Below are 15,657 nucleotides of genomic sequence, written 5' to 3'. Positions count from 1 at the left end.
TTCTTGACCAGAAACTCATTAGACCAGCCACATAAATGGGGTTGTGACGAGTAGAACAGAAACCTGCAATCCCGAGGTGAGTGACACAACTCCTGATACTCCAGATCCACTCTCAACAAAGAGAGTGAGGGAATACTCACCTTATGCCTGGCTGAATGCAATTTCGACAGTGCTCAATTGTATCAAAAATAAATCATCCCACTTGACTGGCATCACTGTTTTGTGCAACCACTTTTCCATCCCCAGGACTTGAATAACAGACTACTAAAGGATGCTAAGATATCTAAGCTCGAGAGCCAATTTTACAGAATAAAAACAGTAGGATGTTGAGGAAACAAGGAACTGCAGATGCTAGTTTACAAAAAAATCTACACAATGTGCTGGAGTAACTCAGCGGTTCAGGCAGCATCTCCAGAGAATATAGGGGGGTTGCACATAAGGTCATCGGGTCAAAGGGCGTGACGCACGGAGCAGCTCAATCTATGTGGAGGACATGGTGGCCTCGGTATACACAGTTAACACACGAAACGCGTACTTTCTGTCCTGTTAAAAACCGCTGAAATTATCATTTTTTGCGCTGTAAATAATTGTGGGTGCTGTCATTGAGAGCGGGAAGGTATCATGTTTAAACTGGTGTTATCCCATGGTGTAGCGTCTTTTACAATCCGCGACTAATAGCCGCATTCATTGTCGTGTCCAGAGAGACAGCACCATCTCGATAAGCCTTCACTAAATAAAGCAAACTCAAAGTCAGAGCAATTTGATTGCAATATTGTGGGGTTATTTTTTTGGGTGACTATGCGCTCAGAACCAAATGCTCTAGTATCTTTGCTCTGAACCCGAGCACCAAGGTGTAAGTAGCCGAAGGAGCGCATCCCTCGGGACAACCCCCACTCTCCCCTCCGGAGTCTGCGCTGTCCGACCACGGCCGCCCACTGCCCCGTCTCCCCTTGTGGGCCAAACTGTCAGGGGCTGTGGGTCGGCAGCGCCCACACACGGGGCCGAGTGAGGTGGGGACGCGGCTCTGGGCAACGTCAGCTGTAGCAAAGTTGGGGACAGTTTGCTCCCTCAGACCACCCAGAGTCACTGACACCCCGACCTCTTCCTCCCACCTCCCACCGCCCCCCCCCCCCCCCACGGGGATAGATGGCCTGGGGTCCGCGAGTGTGCAATCAGTCCGGATGCTGGGCCAGAAGAAGGGCCCGCTTTGCTGGCAGCCATAGTAAATGCTTACCTGCAGTTCATCGCGTGTACTCCAGTTGGCGTTGCGTGGCAACAGTACGGGTCACGGGTCGTGACCTCGACTGCGTGCAACTTCCCTATAGATAGGTGACATTTTGGGTCGGAACCCTTCTTCAGACTCAAGAGTGTCCAGAGGATGCTAAATCTTTAAATCAGACAAATTAAATGATCAGGAAGTATCCTTTGTAAGTATTCATTTGGGTGAGTTAGAGATCATATATGACAACATACACCACTTGAAGAAAGAACTGCAAGCAACTTCAGGACCTTGCAAAGCACTACTCAGCCGATGTAAGACACTGCAGTAATGCTCTACAGGAACATGCAGGGGTTCCCCGGGAGACGGATGACCTGATTTACTGATATCTGACTTTACGCAAATCCTCTCATATATTTTTAAATATTCTATATAGTAATAATAATAACAACAACAAAATGTTTTTATTAAGGTGTTCATTCAGTAAGTATTCCATTAATTTAATTTAGCTAATGTTGTGAATATTCAATGAAATAAAAGTTTTATAGAAAGTGTGGATTTAGCAATAAAATATGGGTTACTATGGAAAACGGACATGTCTTTAACGGAGAAATTAGCTTATAATAATAATAATGATGGATGGGATTTATATAGCGCCTTTCTAATACTCAAGGCGCTTTACATCGCATTATTCATTCACTCCTCAGTCACACTCGGTGGTGGTAAGCTACTTCTGTAGCCACAGCTGCCCTGGGGCAGACTGACGGAAGCGTGGCTGCCAATCTGCGCCTACGGCCCCTCCGACTACCACCAATCACTCACACACATTCACACACAGGCAAAGGTGGGTGAAGTGTCTTGCCCAAGGACACAACGGCAGTATGCACTCCAAGCGGGATTCGAACCGGCTACCTTCCGGTTGCCAGCAGAACACTTAGCCCATTGTGCCATCTGTCGTCCCATGAACACATCCAGGTAATGAAACTCGTGCATAACTCAAGGACTGCCTATAAACATGCACAAAGACTCTGGAAATGTTTATATCCTGTAAGCACTATACCCTAAAAAATGGATAATGTAGCACATGCATTTAAGACAATAAACGAGTAATATTATAAAATTAAAGCAGGGATTCTACAAGCTCACACTTCCCCACATTCAGATGTACACTAAAGGACATTGTTATTCAAGTAATGCTCTTTTTCACCCATACGAGTGTATACTAGGGCTCAAAGCTCCTCCCTCAGGAATACACGAGTAAGTAAATTGCTTTCATGCTTGTTTAGGGAACACTGTTTCAGTGTCCAGAGCGAACTGGACAGCTTCAGAACTGTGTATAGACTGGTCAAACGTCTTCAGAACTGTGTATAGACTGGTCAAACGCCTTCAGAACAGTGTATAGACTGGTCAAACGCATAGTGTTTTCTCAAACATTTGGTAGCTGAGTTAAAGTGACACAGAAACTTTCCTGAGCCCATCAAATCCAGATCAACTATCAAACACCTATCTTCATGATTCCCATTTTAGTTTCACCACATTCCGATCAACTTCCCCCAAATTCTACCACTCAACTACACATTAGGACCAATTTACAGCGATCAATTAACTGACTAATCTGCACATGTTTAGGATGTGAGATGAAAACAGAGCAGTTGGAGGAAATCCACATGGTCACAAGGAGAACATGTAAACTGTACACTAACGGCACCCGAGGTCAGAATCAAACCCAGGTTTCTGAAGCTGTGAGGCAGCAGTTTGGGAACAGCTCTGCCGAAGACCGTAAAATGTTCCAGAGAGTTGTGGGTGCAGCCCAGTCCACCATACAGACCAGACTCCCTATCACTGACTCTATCTGCACCTCATGCTGCCTTGGGAAAGCAACCAACATATTCAAGGACTTTTCCCATCCAGGTCATTTCTTCTTCTCCCAGTCCCATTGGGTAGAAGATACAGATGCTTGAAAGTATACAACCAGACTCAGGAACAGCTTCTTCTCTCCATTATCAAGACCCGAACAATCCTTCCAAAAGCTAGTGTATAGTCTTGATTTTCCAACTACCTTGTTGCAGCATTGGACCTTTTCTCTGAAACTATTTTGCTGCAATGCTGAGGAATTATATTCAGCCCTCTGGTATTTTTCTCATGACTCTGCCTGCTGTACTTGTGTTTAGCTTGATTGTATTCATGTATAGTATTATCTGATTAGATTGGATAGCACGCAAACAAAAAAAATTCACTGTACCTCATTACACTGCTCCAAGTAAGAATTTCATTGTTCAGTTTCAGGACATATGACAATAAAACACTCTTGACTCCTACGCATGAGAATAAACGTTAGCAGTGCCACCGTGCAGGCCTCTATTACCAGAGGAATCATTGTGATGGCTGGAGATCAGGGTGGATTGTGCACAATGGAAACCATTCACAACTAATACCTTCCCAATTACAACATTAAATACAACATTATACATGGATCTCTCAGCTCAACAATGTATTCATAGTCACGAATTTGCCAAGAGTGCAGATGAATAACATTTTGCAGGACATGGTCTTATGCTTCAGGATTTTCTGTGGTCATGTGGACTCTCAGCTGTCTTGCCACAGGATCTCTCCAACTTGTCGCAACAGACTTCCAACATCTCTCCCAGTTTGCTGCTCACTGCAGCACCACAGAGGCCATTCAGATACTGTGTTCACAAATAAATGATTTCATCTACCCAGGATCTGTCTGCTTGGCAGGTTTTCCATCGCTGCAGACTATCATTTGTTTTACACTAAAAAGGAACCTATTTTTTTTCATCGAAAGGAAAGGATTTTACTCCCTCAATTTGAATCACGAGATTTCCCTCACGGGGTTAATGTCACAGTGTCAGGGCGCACACGTGACTTCACCCTGGGCATTTCCACCAGCTGGCACTGCCAAAGAGGAACACTTTAGTGGCTGTTCACAGCAGTGTCTTCCCCACCACATTAGCTAAGCACAGACACAATTCGAACATCACATTTACCGGAATCATAGAGGAAAGTCCCATATTCTCCTGATGATGAGATTTTGTTACTTGCATCAGTATTTGAACGACACATTGAGCAGCAGCAGAGCCATCCTAAAGTGCTGCAGGCTGCAGGCTGCATTGTCTCATAAACCAACGATAGTAGTGACTCCAGAGGAAGGAAGCCTGCAGCCTGAAGAGCCGCAGGAACGAGGAAATAGACAGCTACTGGGGAAGGTACACAAAATTGCTGGGGAAACTCAGCGGGTGCAGCAGCATCTATGGAGCGAAGGAAATAGGCGACGTTTCGGGCCGAAACCCTTCTTCAGACTGATGGGGGGGGGGGGGGGGAGCAAAGCCCTGTGGAAAATTGGTGCTGAGCATGTCCATAGTCCTTGATATTACACATAGGCTTTCTGACAGCTACTGGGGAATGTCTGCTCAACAATTACATTCTCAGTTCATTATTGAGTGGAGAGGGAGACATTGACTGGATCATAAGGAATTCAAAATCACAGATCCCTCTTCAAAGCCTCTTTACAATCCAAAGGTTTTCACCAACATTGTACAACATATTTCCATGGCACACCTGACAGGAGCTGCCTCTTCGCATGAATCCCAGTGAAAAGAGCTTGCACATCCACCCCAGACTCTCCAATTACCTACCCACTCCAGGGACAATCTGCAGGAGACAATCCATCTAACATCCAACATGTTTTAGAGATTTAGGAGGAAACTGGACACCTGAGAGAAACCCATGTGGTTACAGGGAGATAGACACAAAATGCTGGAGTAACTCGGCAGGACAGGCAGCATCTATGGATAGAAGGAATGGGTAACGTTTCAGGTAGCGACCCTTCTTCAGACTCCAGAGGCAGGAAGGTCTGAAGAAGGGACTCGACCCGAAATGTCATCAATTCCTCATATCCAGGGATGCTGCCTGTCCCGCTGAGTTACTCCAGCATTTTGTGTCTATTTTCAGTGTAAACCAGCAAATGAAGTTCCTTCCTACACACTAATGGTTACAAGGGGAATGTGCAAGCTCCACATATTCAGCACTGGTATCAAATCTGTGTCACTGGATCTTTACAATAACAATTACCTGTAGGGTTTCTCTGCCACTCTTCACATTGCTGCAATACATTCATGCTGGAAAAGTGCCGAGCAAAGCCCTGTGGAAAATTGGTGCTGAGCATGTCCATAGTCTTTGATATTACACATAGGCTTTCTGACAGATTTACCAATGCTTCAGATGATAACATCTATGCTACCTCTAAACTGAGCTACTCTTGTTGGTCTCAAACATGTACAAATCTCATCTCTAACTTACAGTCTTGGTATTAGAGCTTTTGGTACAAACATTAAATTGAGTGACAATGTATCTTCTTATTTCTCTTTTTCTTATTTCTCTCTTTTTTCTCTTATACCACCTCTAGGCCCGACTGCAAATTTTGTCTATTTGAAAGGAGAAAAGCATGTGCACAGCTGTGGTAAGGGAAGGATGGATAGTAAAAACGCTGTATCTCGAGTTTGTTTATCGAAGGAGATAGTGATAATGTAAACAGAAGAAGTGGACATGAGGAGACTGCTATAGTGTCAGCAAGCGAGAATTAAACTGTTGGGGCTGACCTTGAATCAGTTAAGGGCCTGTCCCACTTACGTGTCCATGGCACGCAAATTACGTGACCTCGTGGTCGCGTTGAACCGCAGTGGCCCTGGGAAGGTCGGGCGCGATTACATGCGTACGCACAGCCGTCTGGAGCGTGTGACGTCATTTGAAGATGGACACAAAGCTGGAGTAACTCAGTGGGACCGGCAGCATCTCTGGAGAGAAGCAATGGGTGACGTTTCGTGTCGAGACTTTCTTTAGTCTGAAAAGAAGGGTCTTGACCTGAAACATCACCCATTGCTTCTCTCCAGAGATGCTGCCAGTCCCGCTGAGTTACTCCTGCATTTTGTGTCTATCTTCAATTTTCTTGGCCCCGCTCTTTTTTCCGTAAATGTTTTTTATTAGATTTTCAAACAAATGTACAATTTACAAGGGAAGGTAGAAAGCTCAAACAATTTAAAAAACACTTAAACAAAATTATCAAATTAAAATATTAACATTTTTATCTATAATATATTCAACCTCCTGTGATGACCAGCGTTCACAGAAGGCCTCCACAGTCCCCATGGACACCGCGTGTTCCCTTTCTAGGGACACGCGGGCACGGACGTAACCCCGGAAAAGGGGCAGGCAGCCGACCGTTGTGCGGCCATCGACTGCCCGCTGCCTGGACCCGCGAATGGCCACCTTGGCCAGGCCCAGGGGCAGACCGACAGGGAGACCCCTTCCTCCCTCCCGACCCTCCCCCCTCTGTACCGGGTGCCCATAAATTAATAGCGTTGGACTAAAATGTAGCCAAAACTTGAGGAGCAGCCCCTTCAGATACTCGAACAGTGGCTGCAACCTCTCACACTCTATGTACACATGGAACACGGTCTATTCCTCACCGCAGAAATGACAAGCAGGGGAAGAGTCCGTGAACCGGCTCAAATACCTATTACAGGCCACGGCTTTGTGCAACACTTTCCACCCCAGGTCCCCGATGTAGAGAGACCTCCACTGGGGACCACTCCCCTCGTCAGGTGGTAACACGGACCGCCAGGGTGTGTCTGGACGGAAGACGAGGGCGAGGAAGTGGAGAGTGTGCAAGAGCAGCCTGTACAATGCGCGCCTCTCCGCGTCACAGAACGGCACGCTGGGCATCTCGGAAAGACGGCTCATGTTGCATGGGGCCGGCTCTCGGGGAGGGACCCGGGCCGTGGGCCCTATGAACAATTCCGACTGAGCGGGGGTAAGCTCGTCCGGAATCGCTCCATGCGCACGCCTCTCCTCAACACCCACCGTCACAGCCACAACACCCCCCTCCCCCTGAGGAGCAGGGCCCTGGCTGAAGGTGACCAAATTCCTGGCCTTCAGGAGGTCACGGTAAAAGCCAGGCAACTCCCGCCTATCCCGCCTAGCGCGTCGACTCATGCCCGCTACTGGGAGCCGTGAGCCCTCCTGAAGGCAGCGCCCCTGGCGGAAAAAGTACGTCGCCAGCACGTGCTATTTAGGAGGGTAGTCCGAGTAGACGTACCTCTGCAGGGTCCTGAGTCGGAGAGCCGCCACCTGGGTATGAATACAGAACAGCGCCTGACCGCCCTCCTCCAACGGGAGACTCAGAACCCCAGCAGAGACCCAGTGGTTCCTCTCACCCCAGAAGAAGTTGACCAATCTCCTCTGTAACATGGTTATAAAATAAGAGGACGGGACCATAGTGGCCATCCGGTACCACAGCAGAGAGGCCACCAGCTGGTTTATAACTACAGCCCTGCCCCGGTAAGAGAGCACACCAAGTAGGCCGGACCAACGTCCCAGCCGGGCGACCACTTTAGTCTCCAGCTCCTGCCAGTTCTCCGGCCACCCCCCCTCAGCGGGACTCAGGTAGACCCCCAGATAGAGGAGATGCGTGGTACTCCATGCAAAACCTGCCATCTCCTCCGGCAGGGAGTCCACCTGCCACCCACCCACCAAGAGACCAGAACACTTCCCCCAGTTGATCTTGGCGGAGGAAGCAGCCGAGAAAACCTGCTGGCACTCACGCATCCTCCGCAGGTCAACAGGGTCGGTGAACATCAGAATGACATCATCGGCGTAGGCCGAGAGGACCACCTCCATCCCTGGCCCCGGTAAAGCCAGGCCTGTCAACCGCCTCCGGAGAAGGCACAGGAAAGGCTCAACACAGATGGAACACAGCTGGCCGGACATGGGACATCCCTGACGAACCCCCCTTCCAAAGGGAATGGGGGCCAACAAAGAGCCGTTGACCTTAACAAGGCATTCTGCAGCAGTGTATAAAAGTCGGACCCAGGCCACAAAGTGTGGTCCAAATCCGAACGCCTGCAGAGTCCCCAGAAGGTAGTCGTGCTCCACCCTGTCGAACGCCTTCTCCTGGTCGAGGGAGAGAAAGGCGACTGACTGACCAGCCCCCTGGGTCAGATGGATCAGGTCCCGGACCAGATGAATATTGTCTTGGATGGACCGGCCCGGGATTGTATACGAATGGTCAGGGTGGATCACCTGGGACAGCACGGGGCCCAACCGATTCGCTAATGCCCGTACAAAAACGTTATAGTCTGTGCTGAGGAGAGAGACCGGGCGCCAGTTCTTCAAAATGCGGAGATCGCCCTTCTTGGGCAGCAGGACAACGACTGCCCTGCGCCACGAGAAGGGCATCTCCCCAGTCGCCAGGCTCTCCCCCAGGACCTTCATATAGTCACCACCCAGGACATCCCAGAAGGCTCTAAGGTACTCCACAGTCAGCCCATCCAGCCCGGGAGACTTGCCCCCCTTGAGCTGGTGCAGGGCACCAGTCAACTCCTCCAGTTAGGGGATCATCCAGGTGTTCAGCCACATCATTGCACACAGCAGGTAAGCCCTCCCACAGGACCTCTTGCGCCTCCCCACTCGATGTGCCTGCCGAGAACAGATTCTTGTAGAAAGACCGAACCGAGGCAGCAATGCTTTCTGGATCTGTGACAGAGGAGCCATCATCCGCAAGCAACTCAACAAGCTGCCTGCGGGCTCCTCCCCCCTTCTCCAGAGAAAAGAAAAAGGGGGAGGCGCGGTCCAGATCGTGCAACATCTGGACTCGCGACCTCACATACGCACCCCGGGACCTCCTAAGCTGCAAGTCCCTCAGTGCTCCCTTCTTCTCCTGGTATTCCTCCCACTCACACGAAGCCCCACCAGTCTGATCCAGACGTGCCTCCGAGTCGAGCAACTCTCTCTCAAGCCGTCCGATCTTGGAGTCCCGCCCCTTGGTCGACCCCCTCGCGTAGTCCTGGCAAAACAGATGGACGTAGGCCTTCCCCACGTCCCACCACTGCCTTAGGGAAAGGAAACGCCCCTGCCTTTCTCTCCACTTCGCCCAGAACTGCCTGAATGAATCCTGGAATCGGCGATCCTCCAACAGCTGGCTATTAAAATGCCAGTACGCGGACCCAGCCCGTGTGCGCATCGGGATAAAATCCACTCGCACCAGGCAATGGTCCGAGCATGGTGCCGGCTGCATGGAGGCCGCCGAAACACAGGAGACATAGGCCTTGGACACGTATAAATGATCAATACGGGAACCACCACCCTCAAACCTGTACGAGAAGGCGTTAGAGTCAGGATGGAAATTCCGCCAAGCATCTACCAGCTTAAAAGAGTCCACCATCTCCCTTAAAGTCATTACTGCACCCGGGTCACTCTGAACGCCAGAGCGATCTCTTGCCTCGAGGGCACAATTAAAATCTCCCCCAAGGAAAACACACTCCCCACGGTCGATAGTATTCAACAACGTGGTCACTTCCCTTGTTAAGCGCGTCTGCATTACGCCGATCTTGGGGGCGTACACATTAATGAAGTGTAATGGCACGCACGGCCAGATACAGCAAACGGCCTGGTACAATGTCCTGCACTTTGAGGATCTCTGGCTGGAAAGACGGGGCCAACAGGAAGGCCACTCGAATTGGAGCTGAGATGACTCATGTAGACCCCCCCCCTTCCCACTCCAGGAGCCAGGTGGGTTCATCACTAGCCACAGTGTGCGTTTCCTGCAGGAAGCGCACCGCATACCTCCCGTCCCTGAGCACTGAGAGATGGTGAAACCTACGGAGAGACCCCCTGCCCCCATTGATATTCAGGCTGGCTATAGTGAGCTTCATTTTGAAAGTACACTAGATCTTTTACCCGCCCCCGGTGAAGGATTGGAGCCGCCCCTAACCTTCTGCCCTCTCTTTAGGGCCTTAAAAAGCTCTTGGAACTGGCGCCTCTCATTTCTTATTAGCCCCGCCTCATTCCCCTTCTTCTGAAGGATGGCATGAATGGACTGCATGGGCGCACTCAGGTCCGACCAGCGGTCGACAGCCAAATCCACCTTGTTCCTACTCCCTCTAGTGTCCTTTAAGAACTTCCGAAGTTCCCAGACTTCGACAAGTCGAGACACGGGGCCGCGGGTGGAGCAGTCCGTCAACTCACTGTCGATGGATTCCACGTACCCCTCTTCCTCGCACTCAATGTCCGAGCACGAGTCTGGAAGGTTACTACTCTCAGCCGCCTCGCTCACCCCTCCCTGTGAGGTGGGCATTTCAGCCACATCACACAGTCCCTCCTCTGTCACCATCCCACCCCCAGGATCAGTGACAGGGGCAGGTACCAGTGCCTCTGACTGCGGCAAGCTATCTGACAATTTGCCAGTCTCCTGCACGCTCCCACCGCCCTCTGTAACCGGATTGGGAACAGTGAAGTCGGACCAAATCTCCGGGCCTTGCTGTAAGCGGGCCTGTCTGGAGTCCGACCGAAGGACACGATCCGAAACAATCTTACCCTCCTCCTCACCCAGGATACCCGCCCCTGCACCATCACCCAGAGAGTCCCCGTCCCCCTCCACCAGGTGAATCACCTCACTGTGGCCCTCAGGGGCCGATGTTACTGGAGTCTCCCCTGCTCCCTCAACCAGTGGGGCATCACACCCCTCAACTGGGCTTGTAGCCTCAACAGGGAGCTCATGTTGGGGACCCACCACCTCACCCAAGTCCTCCCCTTCAGGCTGCCCCTGGTCATCCACTAAGCTAGCAGACGCGTTCTCTGGGGGAACAGCCCCCAAGAGTAATATATCGCCACTCTCAGGTGGTCCCTGACCTACAGAGGCATCCTCCCCCTCAGAGGAAACGTGCCCTGGGTTCTCCACCTCAACAGGAGGGGAAGGCTCCCCTTCAGGTTGCCCCTGACCTTCAGGGCCCTTCTCTGTATCGGAGGACCCATGCCTCCTCCTCTTCCAACCACTGGCGTGCGGTGGTACGGTGAGCTCCATTGCAGAAGCCTCTACCTCTGCACTACCATCTATCTCAGAGGCGAGCACAAAATTATCAGCTGCCAGGGGTCCCGCTTGGAGGTGATCATCTTCTAGGGGACCCGCCTGGAGATGTTTCTTCTTTTTCATGACTTTCCTCCCCCGCTGTTGCACCCAAACCTTCCCATCCACCCCACGCACTTCTCCGGCATCCACCGCCACAGGTACGGGACATGGGGGTGGTGGGGGGATAGGGGTTGGGGGTAGGGGAGTAAAGCCTTCACGGGCCACCGTGGTAAAACCAGCAGCCCCAGTAGTGCTTTCCTGGGCCATCGTGGTGGAACTGGCAGCCCGGGTCCTGGGACAATTCCTGCGAAAATGCCCCACCTTTTTGCAAGCGTGACAACGCACTTGGCCCACGTTCCAGAACACGCGATAGGAGAAATCATCCACCTCCACCTCAAAACTCCCCTCCGTGTCCGTCCCCTGAGCCAACTGTATATACACGCGACGCTTGAACGTATATATATGTTGCATCTCAGGATCGTCAAACCTGTACAACAGTTTGGTGAGCCCTGACCGCACCTCCCCCAGCTTCCTTACATGTGGGATCAGGAGCGCATCCGGAACAAAAGTGGGAACGTTGGACAGAATGACCGGCAAAACGGGACCCCCTCCATGGGTCCACCGCCGCGAAATTCCCGCCTGCTGTTACCCCCCTTTCCAGAGCCGGAGCCACCGCCTGTTCAGTCTTTAGTAGAACAACAACCTTCCCACTGACCACCGCGCCCGAGACTATGGCTTTCTTGCCAACAGTCTCACCCAGCGCATCTAGAAAGGCCTTGAAGGGCAGGTTGCTCTGCATGTACATTTTTACACCATGTGTGCGCCCCATCAACTCGTGACCCACAGTCTCCGAGACTGCCGACCGTGCGACAGCTGCATAACTCTGAGGGGCCGCCCTCTTTAGGGCGTGGCACAGCACACAAAGTATCAGTACTTTATAATCCAAGCAGTCTTTCTGCTGTTGCTGCACCTCCACTCTTTTGCAGCAGTTAAATAGTCTTGTGAAGGCTTTCTTGGCAAGCAACAGAAGCAGTCTCCTCCTGATAAGATAGGAATGTCCGTGTCAATCCTCCCCGTCGTTAAAAATGGAGCTTCCAGAGGCTTCTTCCCCAGGTCTCCGTCGCCGACTTCAACGAAATCCAAGGCACTGTTGCCGTTCTTACCCAGCACACCTAGACCGGGCAAGTCGGTGTAGGAGGGAGCTTTCCGATATTACTGACCACAAACAGCGCTCCAGACTCAGCTCCGACTTGTACAAGTGTAACTTGGCCTTCCGCCAACCACAGGGCGCTCCTACGACTTTCCAGATACACGGACAAATCCTCACTAATTAGAGGAATCTTTGAACAAAGAAAGTCTCTGCAGATCGACAAAGCTCTGAACTGCAAAGTCTGACTGCTTTTGTTTCTCCCCGCTAAACAAATCATATAACCATATAATATAACCATATAACAATTACAGCACGGAAACAGGCCATCTCGACCCTTCTAGTCCGTGCCGAACACATAATCTCCCCTAGTCCCATATACCTGCGCTCAGACCATAACCCTCCATTCCTTTCCCATCCATATAACTATCCAATTTATTTTTAAATGATAAAAACGAACCTGCCTCCACCACCTTCACTGGAAGCTCATTCCACACAGCTACCACTCTCTGAGTAAAGAAGTTCCCCCTCATGTTACCCCTAAACTTCAGTCCCTTAATTCTCAAGTCATGTCCCCTTGTTTGAATCTTCCCTACTCTCAGTGGGAAAAGCTTTTCCACGTCAACTCTGTCTATCCCTCTCCTCATTTTAAAAACCTCTATCAAGTCCCCCCTTAACCTTCTGCGCTCCAAAGAATAAAGCCCTAACTTGTTCAACCTTTCTCTGTAACTTAGTTGCTGAAACCCAGGCGACATTCTAGTAAATCTCCTCTGTACTCTCTCTATTTTGTTGACATCCTTCCTATAATTAGGCGACCAAAATTATACACCATACTCCAGAATTGGCCTCACCAATGCCTTGTACAATTTTAACATTACATCCCAACTTCTATACTCAATGCTCTGATTTATAAAGGCCAGCACACCAAAAGCTTTCTTTACCACCCTATCTACATGAGATTCCACTTTCAGGGAACTGTGCACAGTTATTCCCAGATCCCTCTGTTCACCTACATTCTTCAATTCCCTACCATTTACCAAGTAGTATCCTTCCGAAAAGTTCATCAAATCCTCCCCGCCAACAGAACAGCTCCTCTCCTGGCCTCGCTCTGGGAGTAGAAGTGGGGGCGGATCCGGAACGCAACGGCCGTGAACCCCAGGCCGAGTTCGGCAATCGTTTGCCTGCTTCTGCTGCTGGTGAAGGTGAGACGTTGCGTTGCACCAGGGTCTTGGGCCGGTCTCACTTTGGCCGTCAGTTCCGCGACAGGCCGTTGGCGCGCGAAGATTTTGTTCATTACAAATGTCGCGCACAACTACATACCTCTCCGCGCTTCTAAGTGGGACCGGCCCCGCGCGGCCATACGATACACATACGCCTCAACACGACCACGAGGTCGCGTAATTTGAGTGCCAAGGACACGTAAGTGGGACAGGCTCTTTAACTGCTGCAGCATTTTCTTGTGATCCACCTGGTCGTGCAAGGGATAAGTCTGTCTGTCTGTGTCTTTCTGTCTATCTATTCTCTTTCTCTTCTCTTCTTTTTACATAACTAAAACTCTGATCTTGTGCTCTTCCAGTTTGTGCGGTTCTACTATTTGTGCAAAAACGGTACGCGATAGTGCTATGATTTTTCGCCATGTTACTCACCGTTCTCCTGTGCTGCGAGTGCAACAAGTTCCGTTCTGATCGGTGGTATATTGTAAACGTTATTGAGGTTTAAAAATCTTCAAAACTGCGCGTGCGCAGATTCCTTCAGTCAGCGCCACACAGATTGGTCTTTTCTCCTGTCAGTAAATCCCATGGCCAGGATGGCGATGCTCCTTCCTCCCCATCGGCGGCGGCCCATCCCGCCTCACTTACAAACTCCTCTCCCCCTCCTCACAGTAACTCATCTATCATCACCCCCACCCATCGGTGGCAGTCGTGGGGGGGATGGGTGGTGGGGGGGGGGGGAGTTCAGTGTAGGCCCAGGTCCCATCTTTCTCACCCTCATCACACCCCTCTCCCCCGCTCGCCATCTGCGGCCCTTCTACCCGTCCCCCCCGGGTCTGCCGGAGCAGACGGACCCTCACTGCCTCGGAGGAGATCTTCTCCACCAGCTCATCGTGATGAGCACCAACTCCATCCCCCCTCCCGCAGCCCAGCGAGCAGGCAGGCAGGCAGGCAGGCAGGTGGGTGGGCAGGCGGGGACGAGCCAAGCGCGGCTGAGCCAGAGTGGGCAGAGGGAGGAAGTATCAGGTTGCAGGGTGGCCGAGCAGTTTGCGCGGAGTTTGTGTAACTCACACACACACGATACAAACTGGTCCAATCGTCAAGTCAATGGGATCTAAACCACAGCTCACAATGAATGACCTGTGGGGGAAGGAACTGTAGATGCTGCTTTTTATAGCGTTGTTACAAAACCTACCATCAGCGGCGCTGTAGATCAGCCACTGTCTGTGCGTGTGACGCCGGAGGCTTTGGGGGGTGGCGGGATTAAAATGCAGGCTTGTATTGGTTGCCGGAGAGGGATTTCCTCAGGCTGCTAGCTGATGAAGAAAAATCGTTCGGGCTTCCGTTCCCAGTGTATTTATTTATTTTTTAAATTGCTGGACGATTTAATCGCTGGATTGAAGTAATAAGCAACTTCTAACGCCTCCATCGCCTTCAACATCACGGATCGCAATATCAGGACAAAACAAAAGGTATGTTGTTTATTTAACATATTATCTTGCTTTTTGGTGTGGCTTCATTCTAATCTTATGAAGCGAAAATGTTATTTTGGCCCTATACGAATCAGCCGTGTCTTCCCTGTTGATATGGGCTTAAAATTTATGGCAACGGCAACATTCCAATTGATCACTTTCCAGAAACATCCACTCAAGATGATCAAATTCATTAATTTTTTTTGCACAATCATGTCATAACATCTATATTTTGTGTTATTGTCTATCCATGACAAATATTTTCATACTAAATATCCACAGTATAGTTTTAGTCAGATGTATTGTGCAAAAAATAATGATTTTGATTATCTTGAGAGAGGATGTTTCTGGATTAATTTATGGGAATTAAACATGAAATTCCTTCCATTTTTCATATAAATTCATGACAAAGTGAGATTTAAAAATGAATGCCCTTTAATTCTGAAGCTATGACTGGTCCTAGACTCTCCCATTGGTGGGAGCATCCTCCATATCCACTCTATCCAGGCCTTTCATTATTTGTGGTATCCTTCTAAACTCCAGAGTATACAAGCCCAGCCGCTCCATTCTCTCAGCATATGACAGTCCTTCCTTAAATTAGGGGACCAAAACTGCACACAATACTCCAGGTGTGGTCTCACTAGTAGTATTTCACTACTATGAAGAAATTCCAGGATACATTGGAA

The sequence above is a fragment of the Amblyraja radiata genome, chromosome 2, assembly GCF_010909765.2.
Source record: "Amblyraja radiata isolate CabotCenter1 chromosome 2, sAmbRad1.1.pri, whole genome shotgun sequence".
Classification (NCBI taxonomy): domain Eukaryota; kingdom Metazoa; phylum Chordata; class Chondrichthyes; order Rajiformes; family Rajidae; genus Amblyraja; species Amblyraja radiata.
This window is presented reverse-complemented; position numbering follows the sequence as displayed.